This window comes from Dipodomys merriami, unplaced genomic scaffold, assembly GCF_024711535.1.
Source record: "Dipodomys merriami isolate MVZ:Mamm:240054 unplaced genomic scaffold, mDipMer1.0.p SCAF_4, whole genome shotgun sequence".
Classification (NCBI taxonomy): Eukaryota; Metazoa; Chordata; class Mammalia; order Rodentia; family Heteromyidae; genus Dipodomys; species Dipodomys merriami.
Genome location: NW_027205603.1, coordinates 27477300 through 27496954, shown reverse-complemented (window position 1 = coordinate 27496954; position 19655 = coordinate 27477300).

The following is a 19655-nucleotide window of genomic DNA, read 5'->3' as shown; positions in this document are numbered from 1 at the left end:
AGGTTCCTCAAAATGCTAAACATAGAACTCACCTATGATCCAGCAATCCCACTCCTGGGCATTAATCCAAATGATCACAAGCAAGGCCACACTAAAGCTACCAGCACAACTATATTCATTGCAGCACTATTTACCATAGCTAAGATATGGAACTAACCCAGGACAAAGGATGACCCATTGCAACAATGATACTCACAAGACACTATGTCAGAAATGAGCTTTACAACTTCAGAGGGGGGAGTGGGTAACAATATTCAACAAGAAATGTATTCATTACTCATTTAACTGTAACTCCTCTGTACGGCATCTTTATAATTAAAAAAAAAAAAAACAAGCAAGGGGTGGTAAGTGTAGCTGGCAAATGGTAACGCAGCAAAAATGCTTGGGCCTTGCTGCCACATACCTAGCCTGCCACATATCTAGTCTGAGACTCATCCGCCAATCACTGGAGGACAACCATTCAATTCTAGTGCTGAAGTTGATGTTCAAGGGCCCTAGAATAGTAGAAAGCTGCTCCAGAATCTGGATTCTGGTCACACTTGACATCATTTGGTATGGCTGGTTAGTTGACTGCTTAGCTAACAGATTCACATTGTTGCTGGGAGTTGATCATTCATCAATGAAGAAATAGACATCTTATCCTCACTAGCTGCTCTTTTCTCCTGTGAATGAGTCAGATGAAAGAGGATTATTCAAACACCCATGCTTTGGGTCAACTACCAGCTTTCTATCTATTCTCCTGTTGATACTATATACATGGACACAGTTGTTTCTAAGAAAGCTTCATTAAGAACTCCTCTAAGAGGGCTTGATTTCAGTATCCTTTAGGCCAAACTGTGGTAAAGTATAATAGGCAGAAGTAGAAATAACATCACACTCTTGAACTTTATTCTAGAACAACATTTCTCCCATGATTGTGCTTCTGAATCCTCTGGGAACACCAGCCAAAATGTATGGAACATGTGCTGTGCGATGCATAACCTAGATGTGCTTCATGCAGCATGGCCAGTATTCATGGGATGTCCCTGAGTCCTCCAGTCCCAGAGTGACTAATAGCAGGTTATATCAAGCCCATTATGAACTTCAGTGGCTCCCTGATCAGAATACAAATGTCAGGAAATATGGTCAGAACAATAGAGCTAATTCTGTATAGAGTGGAGACCTGAAGACACTGGATGTGGGCAAATAGCTGTGTTTTTTGGTGACACTTCGTGAAGGGCAGTTGGAAACTCTGGCTATTCATCCACTTTCTGAGCCCTAGTATTAGGGTTGACTGATTATGATGATGTGCAACACAGGAACATCTTGGGCAGCAGCCTGGAAGTTCTCCAAATGAGCACAGTTGTGTGGCTGAGGCAGAAAGATAACTTGTAAAATTGTGCACCTAGCCAGCAAGAAGAGCAAGCCCCCAACCAAACTGGACAGGTATACATGAGGAAGGGGCTGCAGGAGCAGCTCTCATGTGACCTCACCCCATTCTGCCCGGATCACACTCCCCATACACGTCAATGTTTCTCTCTGGCCAATGGGATATAAGAATATGTGGGACCTAGCCCACATTCTTTTTTTTTTTGGACAGCTGGGCGCTGTCCCTCAGCTCTTTAGCTCAAGGCTAGCACTCTACCACTTGAGCCACAGCGCCACTTCCGGCTTTTTACTTTTTGCTTATGTGGTGTTGAGGAATTGAACCCAGGGCCTTGAGCATGCAAGGCAAGCGGTCTACCACTGAGCCACCTTCCCAGCCCCCCTAGCCCACATTCTATGCTGCTTAGTAACACTGGTAGTCTCTCTGTTGACTCATATCACTACCAGTAGTTGAAGGAGGTAATGGGGCTGAGTGGTGACAGAGAGAATTGAGGTGATTTTGGAGATACAGTAGAAAGTAGACATAGTTGATGGTGACTGCGAAAACAGAGATGGTTCCACAGAGCCTGGGAATGTACCCCACCCCCTTCACCAACCCAGGGCTAGGATGTCTGAGCAAACAAGACAAAAAAAAAAAATCGCTGCAGGAAGGAAACTACTGCAAGAATACCAGCAGAGGAATTGTCCTATTGGGCCTGTAGAATCAAAGAAAACTAAGAAAACTAAAAAGGGAGGTACCCTCAAGACAAAAATCTGCTGAAATTGTGGCTAAAGCCCACACTAACCCTGGGCCTCCCTCACTTTTGGGCACAGTCAGAGCAGTCAGGGCCAAGAGTGTCACATGTCCCAATGACAATGAGGACTTAGAAAGGTACTACCAACACCTGGTGCTTGCCCTGGACTCCAGTAGAGTACAAAACCAGCAGCTCTGCACTGAGCTTGAACAACTGAAGCACAAAAAGAAAGACCTGCAGGATCAACAGGAGGGAAAGAGAATGAGAAGATGGACTGTGTTCAAAGCACTGAAAGTAGAGCTGGAGACAAGCTATGAATACTGATGTTGGTTTCAGAAAAATTCGATTTACAATCTGCCTTGGCTTACATGCAGCAGGTGGCCAATAAAGAGAAGTGGAGCACGAAAGTTTGCCAGTCACCTGCTAGCTTCACAGCAGCATGTCATGGAGCTAGAGATGTATTGAAGTCCCCACCACAAAGAAGAAAACTGATAAGAACAACTTAGAGCTCATTAAAGCCCTGAATAACATAAAGCTGCAGCTCTAGGAAAGGGCCAGAAGCTATGACCACCTGGAAGAGGAGAACACTGAGCTGCAGGAGAGGCTGGAACTGCTCCTGACACAGAAGGCCGACCTAAAGATCAAAATTTATGTTTCAGCAAGCACTGGAGGAGCAAGAAGAATTGAAAAGACAACTATACAACATGGAAGAGTTGTTGACAGAATTAAAGTTGGAGAAAGACCCCTTTGAGGAGGACCTGAGGGTGGAGAGGTCCATGTGGAAGGAGAAAGTGCAGCAGCTCTTGGAGCAGATGAGCCAATTGAGAGAGGAGAAAGAGCAAGCAGTGAGGCAGGTGTTGGACCTAGAGACCAACCTGGTAGAACTGAGAAAGCAGGTGGCAGAGCTGCTACCCCACAGCCTCCTGCTGGCTGAGTAGCAACTGCAGGCCCAGGCCTTCCAGTTGCAAAAGGAGCTGAAGAACCTGGAGGAATAACTTCATAGACACGTAGAGGAAAACCAGAGTCTCACAGACTTTTCTGCGTAGGCTGGCTTTGAATCATGATCCTCAGATCTCAACTCCTGGGTAGCTAGAAGCCACCAGTGCCCAGCTCACCTATGAATTTTCAAGTGGTAAGTGTGCCATATTGTTCATTGAACCAAATAAAATATTAATTTTTTAAAAAAAACAAGCAAGAAAACAAGGCTCTAGTTTTAAGCTCTAGTATCGGCACCTAAGTCAATAAATGAACAGATAAGAGTATTTATATGAATTATTGAAGTGGAAACAACAAATGCTTTTCCGAATTAGACTCTGTCTGGGCCACAGGTATCAGCAGTTCCCTGATTAGCTGTTGAGAAGCTGAGAAAGCTCTCAATGATTTGTTCAAATTCATAAGCTAGGAAGTGGAAAGGTTTGTCATGACAAACACTTCAGATTATCTTTCTTGACTTCATTGCACTTCAGGTCCTCCTAAGAAATTAACTTTTTCATTACATACGACAGTTTGCGTATAGATTAGACTCCAAAGTCCCAGGTGTTAAAATAAAGGCTTCATCCGCAGCTTGGCGCTGTTGGAAGATGGTGGAGCCTTTGGAGGTGGTGACTTGCGGAAGGAAGTTAGGTCACTGGGGCATACCCTGTGGGGAACTCAGGACTGGGCTCCTTCCTGTCTGCCTCTTTGTTTCCTGGGTGCCATCAAGTGAGCAGGCCTCACCCAGGACACACCATCTCCAAGATGTACTGTGCCAGCACAAGCCCAAAGCCCCAGGACCCAGCAACTACAGACTGAAACCTTAAAATTATGAACTAAGCTTTACCTACTTATATGTGGATTATCTAAGCATTTTGTCTCCATAGCAGAAAGCTAATTAAAATAATACATAAAACAATATTCAATGCAATCACATTTTATAACACTTTGAACTTCTATAATGTGGCTTCTTGTTTTTTTTTTAAATAATAGGAATCTTTTTATGACTCTGTGTGTGTATGTGTGTGTGTGTGTGTGTGTGTGTGTGTGTGTGTGTGTGTGTGTGTGTGTGTGTGCCCATACTGGGACTTGAATTCAGGGCTTGGGTGCTGTCTCTTAGACTTTCCCTGAAAGTGCTCTATCACTTGAGCCACAGCTCCACTTCTGGCTTATTATATGGTTAATTGGAAATAAGAATCACTGACTTCGCTCCCCAGGCTGGCTTTGAACCTGCTTCTTCAGATCCCAGCCTCCTGAGTAGCTAGGATTACAGGTGTGAACCACCAGCATTCAGCATCTTCAAGAATCTTACACAGAAACCTCAAGCCTTGTAGAGTTCTCAAAAGATCAAGATTAAAAGCACCACCCATTTCCAGTACTGTAACAATTCCTATGGTCATTTAACCTTGATTGACCAGAAAACCAGGTTGTTTTATTTAGATTTTTAATCCTCCACTAATATTTTTAGCCAGGGATCTGTGTCCAGGCCAAAGATTATTATTCTAAATGAAAAAAAATTGTTTAAATACTTTAGAAAAGAAGAATCACTCTTCTAAATTTACACACATATATGTAATGCTACATTTTGTCCTTACAAGCATGCCAAGTATGAACTCTCTCCCTTCTCTGGTGTCCTGGAGTGTCTTTGTCCTCACCTGGGAGATGGCCTTCCAACCTGCTCTTTATCAAACTCAGCAACTTCCAACATTCATTCTTGAAACCAAAAAGATAATTGCCCTAATCCCTCTGACAACTTTAGGAGTGAGGAAATGGTTTGCAATATCTGTGTGCCAAGATTCATTAAAGTCAGTTCTAGCTGGACATAGGGGCCTATGCCTATAATCCTAGCTACCCAGGAGGTTGAAATTTGAGGATTGATGTTTGAAGACAGCCTTGGAAGAATAGTCCTTGAGACTCTTTCCCCAAATTAATCACCAAAAAGCCAGAAGTGGAGATGTGGCTCAAGGAGTAGAGTACCAAGAAAAACAAGTCAGAGTATGAGCTATTGAGTTCAAGCCCAAGGACACACACACACACACACACACACACACACACACACACACACACACACACGTACACACACATGTGCACTCACACATACATGCAGTGCGCTCACACATACATGCATGCATGCATGCACACACACACATACAAGACAATTCTACATTGGGCATAGAAAACAGACATATACTTCCCACTTCCTGTTTATGCTTTCCAAATAAGAACAAGGAAATTTGACAAAGTCAAATTTTTAAAGACTGTATTTTAAAGACAGATTGTATATTTCTCAAACTTTACTCTGTGTGTGTGGGAGGGGGGTTGGAAGGAGGAAAGCATGTATGTGTTTGCCAGTACTCAGGCCTGAACTCAGGTCGTAAGCATTGTCCCTGAGCTTTTTCATTCAAGGCTGGTACTCTGCCACTTGAGGCACATCTCTACTTCTAGCATTTTGCTGGTTAATTGGAGAGGACAGTCTCACAGACTTTTTTGTCTGGGCTGGCTTCAAACCTTAATCCTCAGATCTCTGCCCCCCTCCCCCCCCTACCCCTACCCCCCCACCCCCTCACCCCTGGCAGATAAGATTACAGGTATAAGCCACCATTGGCAGGCTTCAAACTTTATTCCTGGCTGTGTGCCTAGCTCCCATTCTCTTTGCTAAGCAGTGATTCCTAATACTGGGCTCCAATTTCAGCTTGCAGTGCTGTGGCTCTCCATAGTCAGCTCTAGTCAGTGCTGAGACTACAGAGTGCATTTATATGTCATTGGCCACTCTGTGTGCATGTCTTGAAACCCAGGACCAGCTGTATCCTCACTGTCTGCAACACAACAGAAGGGTGAATCGCTGAGTGCTGTGAAGGCTCTTCAGTCAGGGTTTGCTCCTGATTTGGATTTTAGTGTAGGTGACTGAAGGCATCCAGTCACATCATCCAGACATTTTCTCATAGACCAGTTTGGTGCTGATTGGACTGATAGAAGCCAACCCACATTATGGCAGAAAAAAGGCAGCCTCTGAAACCTCAGGAGGAAGAAGCCATAATGAGGTAAAGTTATTCTGCAGGCCTACAGTTGATATCTTGAAAATTTGAATATTCTAAGCCTGTCTGTTTAAACAAGAGGGCTTTTTTTTTTGCAGCACTGCAGATTGAACTCAAGGCCTTGAACTTGCTAAGCAGGTGCTCTACCACTTGAGCCATGCTTCTAGCCCTTCTTGCATTGTTTATTTCAGAGGTAGTCTCCTGTTTCATGCTCAGGAAAACCTAGACTGTGATCCTCCTATTTGTGCTTGCCCATGTTGACAGGGATAACAGATGTGCCTTACTGTACCCAGCCATTGTGCTTCTCTGGTAGCACGGGGTAACAGGGACTTTATAAGGATAACACTCAGCCAGGGTGGACATGAATCTGGATTTCCCCAATCTAGGCATCCCAGGTAGCTAGAATTTCTGACTTGAGCCAGTTTCACCTCCATAGTTCTGACTCAGAGAAAGTGAAGCTCAGATTTGCAGTGAGATCTTACAGATAGGTCCAACTCACCTGGGTATAGTGTATATACACTTGCTGCCTATGCCAATCATTGGTAGAACTGACTTTTAAGCTCCTTTTATGAGGACCTCACTACATTTTTAATTTAAAGATAAACTGAATCTGTAAATCCTCTTTCACTGAAAGGAAACTTTATTAAGAGTTTAAATTTTATGGAAAGGTGGTTGGACATACTCTTAGCTGTTGGATTGTTAATGTTTTTTATTTCTTCGTCACTGTGTGACTGTTCCTAGGTGTTATTCCTAGATTGTTTTCTTTCTCTCTTTTTTTTTAAAAGTCCAAGACTAGTACTCTAACTTGGTACTTGATGCTATCACTCATTGGCTAGTGCTCAACCAAGTGAACCATGCCTCCAACCCTTGAATTGAGTTGTTTTCTCTGAATGATGAGTCCATAAGTTAATTACCCAGATGGAACCTCTTGGTTTGAACTGAGTAGTTAGCTCACTAGAGAAAAGGCTGGTTGGGGGCTGGGAAGGTGACTCAGTGGTAGAGCACTTGCCTTGCATGCATGAGGCCCTGGGTTTGATTCCTCAGCACCACATAAGCAAAAAGAAAAAAGCCAGAAGTGGCGCTGTGGCTCAAGTGGTAGAGCGCTAGCCTTGAGCTGAAGAGCTGAGGGACAGCGTCCAGGCCCAGAGTTCAGGCTCCACGACCGACAGAAAAAAAATATGACGGAGAAGAGAGAAACCCATCTAGGATGGAAAGAAGGCATCTTATGGTAAAGTGAGACACAGTGCCACTCACACCTTCATTTTTCTAGAATTATATTTTGGTACAGTTTGCCACGTGGCATGGAGGTGCCTTTCATTAGGATGGCTGAAGTATGTGTTCATCACCCATTACCTTCTGGGTGGGGCACATGTGATTAGTTAGCCAATGAAATGTGGTTGGAAGTGATTATTACAGTTCTGAATTGAAGCTTTAAGAGTCACTTATGTATTCTATGTGCCCTTCTGCCCTCTGGTGTTTAACTAGAAGAAGTGCAGCTACAGACCCAAAAGGGCAAGAGACTGGTAGGGCAGAGTGTGGTACCAAACCCAGCCCAGCAGAAATCAGCTTAACCACAATGGATTTGCAAGCTTGCAGACAAATCAGGTTTTGTTTTTGTTTTGGCTTTTTGATACAATATCCTGCCAAGAAGCTGAGGCTGGTCCTGAACTTGAGTTTATCGCAATCACCCTCTGAAGCTGGTATTTACATAGGTGGCTGTGATGCCTGGCTAAAAAATAGATTCTTGATTAGAGAGTCAGCTGGGTAACAGTGGCTCATACCTGTAACCCTAGCTACTCAGGAGGCTGAGATCTGAGGATTGGGGCTCAAAGCCAGACAATCAGGCTTTGAGACACTTATCTCCAATAAACTACCAAAAATAAAAGCCAAAAGTGGGGCAGCGGCTCATGTGGTAGAGCATTGGCCTTGAGCAAAAGAAGCTCAGAGACAGTGCCCAGGCCCTGAGTTCAAGTTCCAGGACCAGCACACATACATAAATAAAAATCAGAGGATGCTGGGTACTGATGGCTCACAACTGTAATCATAGCTACTCAAGAGGTTGAGATCTGAGGATCACAGTTCAAAGCCAGCGTGGTCAGAAAAGTTACGAGGCTAATCTCCAATTAGCTACCAAAAAGTCAGAAGTGGAGCTGTGGCTCAAATGGAAGAATGCCAGCCTGTAGTGATAAAGCTAAAGAATAGTGCCCAGTACCTGTGCTTAATTCCCAGTACCAACACACACACACACACACACACACACACACACACACACACACACACACACACACACACACACACACACACGAAGAAATGAACCTGAACTTGCTGCTTTAAGGACCCTTGCAAAGAGTGTATGTCCTCCATCCAGCATGGGGCCTCTCAAATGTGGTCCTTGACCATCTGTATCTTGGTCATGGAGCATCCATGGTGACAAACAGAAGTGACTGATCTCCCAGGCTCTCTGGTCTACTCCATCCCTGGGACTGTGCATGGTTCCTGTCTGCCAAGTCCTTACTGAGTTGAGAGCAACTTAAAACTTGAGCCAGGATTAACTCCATTGGTTGAAGCAGTCTTAGGGAAAAAAAGTTATGCTGGTCAAACTCACCTGAGTCCTATGAATAAGCTAGAAGGTTCTCAAGAGCAGGAACAATTGTTACTTACTCATCTTCCCTCGAACTTCAAGCAGAGTGTAGTTGATCTTAGAAACTCAAAAGGTATTGGTAGAATACATAGCAGAACAGAATTCTCTTATCAACAAGAAATTGAATACACATGAGTAATTAAAGGAGACAAGATGATTATGCTTTGTGGCAGAATTCCAATCAATAAATATATAAAAATTGTTAACAGTGGAAAATTGCCACTTACCAAAATAATATCAGACACATAGGGACCTTAAAATTACTAGGTTAAATAAGGTGAGAAACAAGACTTTTGGCCAAGAAGTGTCACTACAAAATACCTAAAAAGTACGAAGAAAAAATTAGCTAGTGAACTGTGGAACTATTTGGTAGTTGCCACTTGAGCCAAGTGCTCAGCTCTGACAGCAGTAAGGGGACATGATGATGTTACAGATTGTCCTGTAAGAGGCCCTGAGATAATCTTTCACTTCACAGGTGTTCTTGTGCAATCTCATGAACAAAACAGGAGAAATCAACAATTCCAAACTGAAGAAGAGTTTGCAAAATGCCTGGCCAGTGTTTTTGTAAAGTATCAGCGTTGTGAAAGGTGATATACTGAGAAATCCTTCCAGATTGGAGGGGACCAAGGAGACAAGACTCTAAACTGCAATGTCGGACCCTGGATTATATCTGAACTATGAAATGTGTGTCAGTGGGAGGCTAGAACATCTCCATAAATCACTTTCTTTTCCCTCTGAAGTCCGTGTTCATCAGGTCAGTTTTATCAGTTTGGGTTTATCAATGTTGCATTTACATAGCAAGCATGAGCATCAGTGCTCAATGAGTACTACCTTTGTCTTCCTGCCCTCTCCCTGGAATTCTCCTAGATGTGTTCAATGGTCAAGATTTCACTTATAAAATAAGTTATTTCTTGTTTTGGTCCTGGGTCTGGGCACTGTCCTTGAGTTTTATTGCTCAAGGTTGGCATTCTACCACTTGAGTTATAGCTCTACTGCAGCTTTTTAGTGGTTAATTGGACATAAGAGTTATATGGACTTTCCTACCCCAGCTGACTTTGAACCTCAATCTTCAGATCTCAACTTCTTGAGTAGCTAAGATTACAGGCATAAGGCCCTGGAGCACCTGGCTTAAAATAAGCTTTAAAATATATAAGCTTTAAAATAAAAAGTGAACCCTAAGTTAAACATATAATGAATCAACCAGAAATATTTTTCTCAAATAGGCACTAAATGTAATGTATTTATTGTGAAGTCAGCTATTTCCCTTTTCCTGTTGATGCTATCAATAAAAAAGTTGAAAAGTTCAGGGAAGCATCTTCAGAAGTTTTCTTAAATACAATTTAACAGTGCATATTCAAAATAAAAAGAGGAATTTGCATGGCTTAGTTATCATTTCTGCAACTCAGAGACAACAGGTTTAGCAAGAACAGTTCTCAAGTTTACATAAAGAAAAAGCTCCAAATGGATCAAAGACCTCGGAGTCATAGCATACACTCTGAAAACATTACAGGATGGAATAGGAGAAACCCTAGGGCTCCTTTGCACAGGACGAAATTTTCTTAATAGAGACCCAGAAACACAACAAATCAAAGAAAGGTTTGACAAATGGGATTGCATGAAGCTGCAGAGCTTCTGCATAGCAAAGGACATAGCTAGCAAGATCAATAGAAAGCCCGTGGATTGGGAGAAGATCTTTGCTAGCCATAAATGGACAAGGGTCTCATATCTAAAATATACTTGGAACTCAAAAAATTAAATCCCCCAACAACAAATCCTCAAAGAAACAATTGCCTGATAAATAAGTGGGCTAAAGACTTAAAGAGAAACTTCTCTGAAGAGGAAAGAAGGATGGCCAATAGAGACATAAAGAAATGCTCAACCTCTCTAGCCATAAAAAAAAAAAGCAAATCAAAACAACATTGAGATTCCACCTCACCCCAGTTAGAACGGCTATAATCAAGAACTCTAATAACAACAGATGCTGGAGGGGATGTGGACAGAAGGGAACCCTACTGCATTGTTGTTGGGAGTGTAAACTTGTTCAACCACTTTGGAAAGTAGTATGGAGCTTCTTCAAAAGACTCCACCCAGCAATCCCACTTTTGGGCATTTACCCAAACGATCACAAACAAGACCACACTAAAGCTACCAGCACAACTATATTTATTGCAGTATTATTTACCATAGCTAAGATATGGAACCAACACAGATGCCCCTCAGTAGATGAATGGATCAAGAAAATGTGGCATATATACACATTGGAATTCTATGCCTCCATCAGAAAGAATGACATTGCCCCATTTGTTAGGAAATGGAAAGACTTGGAAAAAATTCTAGTAAGTGAAGTAAGCCAGGCCCAAAAAAACATAGGTTCCATGGTTTCCCTTATTTGAAATAAGGGAATATGTCTGAGTCAAGCAGAAAAGGTCAGATAAATTGATGTTAGGGAAATGAACCCCAAGATAAGTATTCAAATGTTTTTCTTTTTTGCTATTGTTTCTAACGTATTTACAAGTTGATTGTTTTTGTTGCTTTGTATGTCCCTCCCCCATGATATAACCCCTGCTTTCACTGTATTTGATGTTGGTATAATTTGTGGAGGGGAAGGGAAAAAAGTAGTTTAAATAGGGATACAGGTGGACCCATTGCAACAATGAGATGTACAAGATGTTATGTAGAAAAAGGAACTTTACAACTTTGGGGGAGGATCGGGTAGGGGAGGCTGGGAGAGATGGGAAGGGATGGGAAGGGGAAACGAAGGAGGAGGCAACAATGCTTGATAAGAAATGTACTCATTATCTTGCCCATGTAAGTGTAACCCCTCTGAACTGTATTTTCACAATAATAAAAAAAGAAACTTCATAGCTTTCCTGTGTCATGTCTCATTATTAGATCCATAGCAGACATTACTGTCAGTCACAAAACTTTCACCTGTGATCAGACATTCCTTCTCATCACAGAGTTGATCCAGGAAGTTCCTAGAATAATAGGATAATATGAAGTTGTACCCAAAGTAGAAGTAGCAATATCGCTGACCAAGCCTGATTCATTTGACCCCATCCAGAAATCCAGAATTAGTCCTCATAGTTCCTTAGGCTCCTCAAAGATGGAAGGCTCCCCAGAACTTTCTTGTTTTGAAGACTTTTCACAGTGCTGCTTGGGTATTGTGTAGAATGGCCCTTGATTGAGACATGTCTGCTGTACTTCTCAAGGTGAGATTGGGGCTATGGGCTCCAAGAGGAAGGTCATGGAGGTAAAGGGCTGTTTCCATCACCTCCCAGCAGAGAGACACACAGTATGACTTTTCACTGGTGATGCTCAAGGGGCATATCTCCTCCTTCCCACTGACTAACTGATTGTTTCCATTAGCTATTTAGGCCATTACAAATTTATGGAATTTTCTGGTGTAAAACTTGGGTTAAAAATCTAATTGCACTTTAAAAAAATCATTACTTACCTAGTCCAACTTTGACCATTGGGAACCCTTCTAATCAATTTATTCCAGTCTGTCCCCTTGACAGACCTTTATCATTAGTGTCTATGCTTTCTTACCATCACCATCCAGTAACATGATTGCTTGAATCCACTCTATGCATACAATGGCATAAAATTCTCTACCTGTAGCCTTTTGAGAAGCAGCAATGTCAACTGAAGTGCAGTGTTGACGGACAGTTTCTATTGCTCTGAATCTCACAGATGTCAGTCATTTGCAGGTTACATGGTATTTCATACATTTATAATTTCTCTAATTGTTTGGTTATATCTGTGTTCTGTCCTTGGATCACAAGCTTCTAAGAGACTTGCTAGAAGTTTGAACACACTCTGTATTAAGCCCCGTATCATCTACTCAACACCATTGCCCATGCCTGAGCCACCAGAAGTCTCCTGTATTTTCCTATCAGTATAATTACCAATATAACTTCATATCATTGAAATCACATAACATATAGCCTTCTCAGATTGGCTTATTTCACTTAGTTGTGTGCATTTCAGATTTATCCAGGTCGTCTTTTTGTGGCTTAATATCTCATTTGCTTTTTTGCCTTAGTAATAGTCAGAATGGCTTTTACATGGATTTAATCACTGCTGAGTATCATGATCACTTCCAAACTTTGATGATTATAAAACTGCTATTTTTAGATATATAAATCCACATAATAATTAAATAATTATTAAAATATATTTGTATATTAAAATATAGTACACATAAGTATACATTATGTAATTATATACATTGTATTGTATATAATTTACATAATTATGTATATTTAACATAAATTATATATATGTTGCAAAATATATAATTTATATAATGTATACATTATATAAGTTATATAATATACAGATGCATGCATTATAATGTATAAAGCATATATGTAGCATAATTTACAAATTATAATTTATAAATTTATGTAACATATAATAGGTATATATAATAGATATCTCCATAACTACATATTCCATGACATATTTACTTAATAATTTATTATAGATGTATGAAATATAATTCAAATATGTTTGGCATAAAATACATAAATTAGCTGTGAGTTTGTGACTCATACTTGTAATCCTAGCTACTCTGGAAGCTGAGATCTGAGGATTAGGGTGCCAAGCCAGCCTGGGCAGGAAAGATCCTGAGACTCTCCAATTAATTATTTAAAAAGCTGGAAATGGTGCTGTGGATCAACATGGTAGAATATTAGCCTTAAGCACAAAAGCTCAGATACAGTACCCAGGTTCTGAGGTTAAGCCCCACAAACAGCACAATAAATAAATATATATGTAAATGTCATATATAATAAATATATATGATATAAACTTTTTAAAGTCTTTTTGAGACAATGCATTGCTATGTGGCGCTGGCTGGCTTGGAGCTCCCAGTTTCTCTTGCTTCAAACTCCAATTTCAAAATATTTTCCATCTGAAGTTGACAGGAGCATGCAGATACGGAAGGCTGGCTGTACATATATACACATGCATTTATTTCTATGGATGTGGATAATACATGTTTTTCTTTTTCTTTTTTTCTGGTTGGTCATGGGGCTTGAACTCTGGGCTTGGGCGCTGTCCCTCAGCTCTTCAGCTCAAGGCTAGTGCTCTACCATTTGAGCCACAGTGCCACTTCCGGTTTTCTGGTGGTTCATTGGAGATAAGAGTCTCATGGACTTTCCTGTCCCCTGGTTGGCTTTGAATGGTGATCTTCAGATCTCAGCCTCCTGAGTAGCTAGGATTGCAAGTGTGAGCCACCAGCAACCAGTTGGTAATATACATTTTAAGTAAATATCAGACACAGAACGTTGGGATCCTTTCACCCCAAATAAACCATTGAGATCAGTGTTGCTAAAAGAAAAGTAAGAGTACAAACTATGAGGTTCCACTGAGTGACATCATTGAAGATTCAGTTGCTTGGTTGTGCAACACCATAGGGTTTTGAGCAGGAGCCTGACATATTCACATTAGCTCTTAGAAGTGTGCTTTGGTAGGAATGCCAGAGCTGTGATGGATGACACATAGAACTGTGAGGGTTGGCAAAGGCATTGGAGGTTGGAAACAAATGTTTCATGGGATTGCAAAATGAAACAAGCCATTCTTAGCAATGTACTATTTTTCTGTTCCAATAATCCATCCAGAAATTAACTCACCACTTCCACCTACTGATGAATAAGTTTCCAGTCTAATACTGCTCCACACACCACACAGCAAAGGGAGGGGCAAATTTCACAGCATAGCAGCATCCCCTTAACCTGTGTGGGACACACATATGTACTATTTTTCCCTAAACAAATACACCTATGATAAAACTTAGTTTAGGCATAGTAAAAGAACAATAATAGCTAATAGTATAATAGAACAATAATAACAACCTGTTTCTTTTGTTGTTTGTTTCTTTTTATTTTTGGTCACAGGGCTTGAACTCAGGGTTTTGCTCAAGACTAGCAATCTACCACTTTGAGCCATGACTTCTGGTTTTTGAGTGGTTAATTGGAAATTAAGGGTCTCATGGGGACTTTTCTCCCCCTGCTGGCTCTGAAGTACCATCCTCAGATCTCAGCCTCCTGAGTAGCTACTATTATAAGCATGGGCCATGGGTACAAGCTATCAGTCTGATTTTTTTTTTTTTTGGTGGGTCATGGGGCTTGAACTCTGGGTCTGAGCGCTGTACCTCAGCTCTTCAGATCTGGCTTTTGAACCACAATCCTCAGATCTCAGCCTCCTCAGTACTAGGATTACAGGTGTGAGTCACTGGTGCCCGGTTCAGTCTGATATTTTGACGTAAATAAAAGTTATGTAAAGATACTCGTCCTATCTATCTATCTATCTATCTATCTATCTATCTATCTATCTATCTATCTATCTATCTATCTATCTATACTGTACCTTTTTGTGAGGACGTGAGATGACACAATGCCTACAAGGTAAAGTAAGGCTCAGTATTTTCTGGCATGTTGTGTTGCCTTTAGTTAGAAGGCTTGTGTGTGTGTGTGTGTGTGTGCACGCGTGCGTGTGCACATGTACTGGGGATTGAACTCAGTGATTTTTACTTGTTAGGCAGGCACTGTACTACTTGAATAACTCTACCAGCCCATTTGGGGATTGGCTTTTTCTTTCTTTCTTTCTTTCTTTCTTTCTTTCTTTCTTTCTTTCTTTCTTTTCTTTCTTTCTTTCTTTCTTTCTTTCTTTCTTTCTTTCTTTCTCTCTTTCTCTCTTTCTCTCTTTCTTTCTTTCTTTCTTTCTTGTCATGGTGCTTGAACTCTGGGCCTGGGTGCTGTCCCTGAGCTCTTCAGCTCAAGGTTAGCACTCTACTACTTGAGCCACAGCAAAGCAAGCACTCTACCACTGAGCCACCTTCCCAGCCCAGGGACTGGTTATTTCTGAGATAGGTCTTATCTTTTGCTCAGGTTGGCCAGGAGTGTCATCCTCCTATTCGTGCTTCACTTTATAGCTGTGAAGGCATTGTGCATCACTATACTCAGCCACTGATTAAGATGGAGTCTTGAGAAGTTTTTTGCCCAGGCTGTTTATGAGGCATGATCTGATCTTTACCTCTCAACGGTAGCTAGGACTATAGTCTGGAGCCACTATGCCCAGCTTTCAACACATTTTTTTCTTTTCATGTTTTCTACTCAAACTTGATGCATTTTTCATTTTTTTTTCATTTGAAACAGAATCTAAATATGTAGTTCTGGTCTCAGACTCACAATCCTCTTGCCTCAGCCTTTTGGCACACATATGCCACAGTGCTTGTCTTTGCATTTTTCTACGCTAACCAAGCACTTATCACATATTGAAGCTGTCCTTTCACAGAAATAAAAGCCTAAAACTAGCTTAGAGATTCTGTTTCCTTCTTCACAATTTCATGGATACAAAATTTATTCTCGCTGTGGGCGGTAGCAACTTCAGCATACCATTTTTAAGTGATATCATAGTAAGTCAAGAATGTTCACTATTTCACCAAAGGAAAACATTTTATGGCTTCTCTTTGGCAAATCTAAATTGCTAGGATCACGCTCATTGCACTTGGAGGACTTGTTAATTAGTTATAACATCATGCTATCGCAATGGTTATTTCATAACCAAGATGGCTACTAGTGACCAACAGACCATCAGTAGAATGGCATGGTGGGCGGAACACAGCAGCAGGATTGGCGATCTCATCATTTAACTAGAAAGGCTCTTAACTTAAAACAAGCATTGTTTATTCTGGAATTTTCCATTTAACATTTCAGACTGCAGCTAACCAAGGCTAAATGAAACAAAGGACAGCAAACTATGCACGAGGAGGGACTAATGCATATTGGCAAAAGGATATTAATCTATGTGTGCTCTGGTACTGAGACTTGAACTGGAGGCTTCTCACTTTCACTTGGCTTTTTCTTTCCAGGATGTTCATTTACCACTCAAGCCACACCTTTTCTTCTGATTTTTTGCTGGTTAGAATATGACTCACAAATTTATCTGCCGGGGCTAGCTTCAAAGTGAGATCCTCAGATCTCAGCTTCTTGAATAGCTAGAGTTACAGGTATGAGCTACCGGCACTTGGCAAGGATATTGACTTTTCTTACCCAAATGTTTACTGAAATCTCTTCAATGTGCTGAGGGTAATGGAAAGAAAACACCCTGTCTTGAGGTTAGAAAATGAGTTTAAGATTTGGCTTAGGAGTAGCTGCTACTCTGTTTAAATAAAATGTGAGGTCCCAGAGTGGAATTTGATGGGGTTCGTTTTTACTTGTCACTGGCAGCAGGCTTTATGAAGTTTGGTCCATCCAGAAAGAACCCATGAAAGGCAAGGAAGTTTTGGATGGATTTAAAGAGGAAGGTCATGGCCCAAGGACACAAAGATATCCCTCGCCTCCCCAGCCCCCACAACAGACTCTCACAGGCTGGTTTGAGTTCAGTTTTTGAGGTCGCTGTACTTTTCCGAGATGTGTGAGAGGCTATGGAAGAATAGGAACATCTCCCCTCTTGAAAGTAAAACATTTTTCTTTTTTGGGAGGGAGGGTGGCAAAAATTCTCTATGACCACCTCTTTAAAAGTAAAAGATCTGGCGGGGTGGCTCACGCCTCTAATCCTAGCTACTCAGAGGCTAAAATCTGAGGACCACACAGTATGTGAGGCCAGCCCACGGAGGAAAAGTCCATGAGACTCTCCGCTCCAATTAAGAACCAAAAATGCCAGAAGTGGAGCCGTGGCTGAAGTGGTAAAGTGCAAACTGTGAGCAAAAAAGCTTGGGGACAGTACCCAGGCTTCTAGACCACCACCAAATAAATAAATAAAAGATCTGGCTGGGTGGCTCAAGCCTCTAATCTTTGTTTTTTAATTAAGTCTTTTATTGTGAAAATACTGTACGAAGGGGTTACGGTTACATGAGCAAGGTAATGAGTACATTTCTTTTCTTTCTTTCTTTCTTTCTTTCTTTTTTTGAGTATGGTCATGGGGCCTGAACTCTCAGCCTGGGCACTGTCCCTCAGCTCTTCAGCTCAAGGCTAGCGCTCTACCACTTGAGCCACAGCTCCACTTCTGGCTTTTTTTCTTTTTGCTTATGTGGTACTGAGGAATCGAACCCAGGGCCTCATGCATGCAAGGCAAGCGCTCTACCACTGAGCCACCTTCCCAGCCCCATGAGTACATTTCTTATCCAGCATTGTGTCCTCCTCCTTTGTTTTTATCCTACCATCCCTTCCCTCCCACCTCCTCAGTTACACTCCCCCAATCTTCCTACCCCACCCCCTGCCTAAATTGTTAAGTTTGTTTTTCGACATAGCATATTGAACATCTCATTATTGCAATGGATCAATCTGTATCCCTATTTAAATGATTTTTTTTCCCTTCCCCTCCCCAAATTATACCAACATCAAATACAGTGAAAACCAGGGTTATACTGTGGGGGAGGGACATACAAAGCAACAAAAAAAATCACCTTATAAATACGTTAGAAACAATAGCAAGAAAGAAAAAAACCACTTGTGTCCTTATGTTGGGGTTCATTTCACTTAACATCATCTTATCTGACCTTTTCTGCTTGACTCAGACATATACTCGTTATTGCAAATAAGGGAAACCGTGGGACCTATGTTTCTTTGGGCCTGGCTTACTTCACTTAATATAATTTTTTCCAAGTCTTTCCATTTCCTAATAAATGGGGCAATGTCATTCTTTCTGATGGAGGAATAGAATTCCATTGTGTATATATACCACATTTTCTTGATCCATTCATCTACTGAGGGTCATCTGTGTTGGTTCCATATCTTAGCTATGGTAAATAATGCTACAATAAATATAGTTGTGCTGGTAGCTTTAGTATGGTTTTGTTTGTGATCATTCAGGTAAATGCTCCAAAGTGGGATTGCTAGGTCATAAGGGAGTCTTTTAAGGAACCTCCATACTACTTTCTAAAGTGGTTGAACAAGTTTACACTCCCACCAACAATGCAGTAGGATTCCCTTCTGTCCACATCCCCTACAGCATCTGTTGTTATTAGAGTTCTTGATTATAGCCATTCTAACTAGGGTGAGGTGGAATCTCAATGTTGGTTTGATTTGCATTTCTTTTATGGCTAGAGAGATTGAGCATTTCTTCATGTCTCTATTGGCCATCCTTCTTTCCTCTTCAGAGAAGTTTCTTTTTAAGTCTTTAGCCCACTTATTTATCGGGCAGTGTTTCTTTGAGGATTTGTTGTTGGAGGGTTTAATTTTTTGAGTTCCAAGTATATTTTAGATATGAGACCCTTGTCCGTTTATGGCTAGCAAAGATCTTCTCCCAATCTGTGGGCTTTCTATTGATGTCCTTTGCCATGCAGAAGCTCTGCAGCTTCATGCAATCCCATTTGTCCAACCTTTCTTTGATTTGTTGTGTTTCTGGGTCTCTATTAAGAAAATTTCGTCCTGTGCCAAGGAGCCCTAGGGTTTCTCCTATCTGTCCTTTAATGTTTTCAGAGTGTCTGCTTTGACTCCAAGTCTTTGATCCATTTGGAGTTGATTCTGGTGCAGAGTGATATATAAGAATCTAGCTTTAGTTTTCTACAGGTGATTAACCAATTTTGCCAGCACTGTTTACTGAAGAAAGCCTCTAATCTTAGAGAGTCAGAGATGGATGATTGCAATTTGAGAATAGGATTGACTAGTCTATCATTTGATTGTTGTGAACAGTGCTGCAAAAACATGGATACAGTGGTATTTCTCAGATATATTGATTTACTCTCTAAGTCAGAAATGTCAAAATGGCTGAACGAACACTAGCTGCCATCTGGTTCACTGCTACCTTATCTTGCATATCCTGGGCACATTCAGAGCTGCCAGTTATCTGCTAGTGATGGGGTTATATTTTATTTCTTTGGGTAAATCTGCATCTTCACCCTTTTCCTCCCTATACTGGGGATTACACTCAGAGACTTGTGCTTGTTAAGCCAAC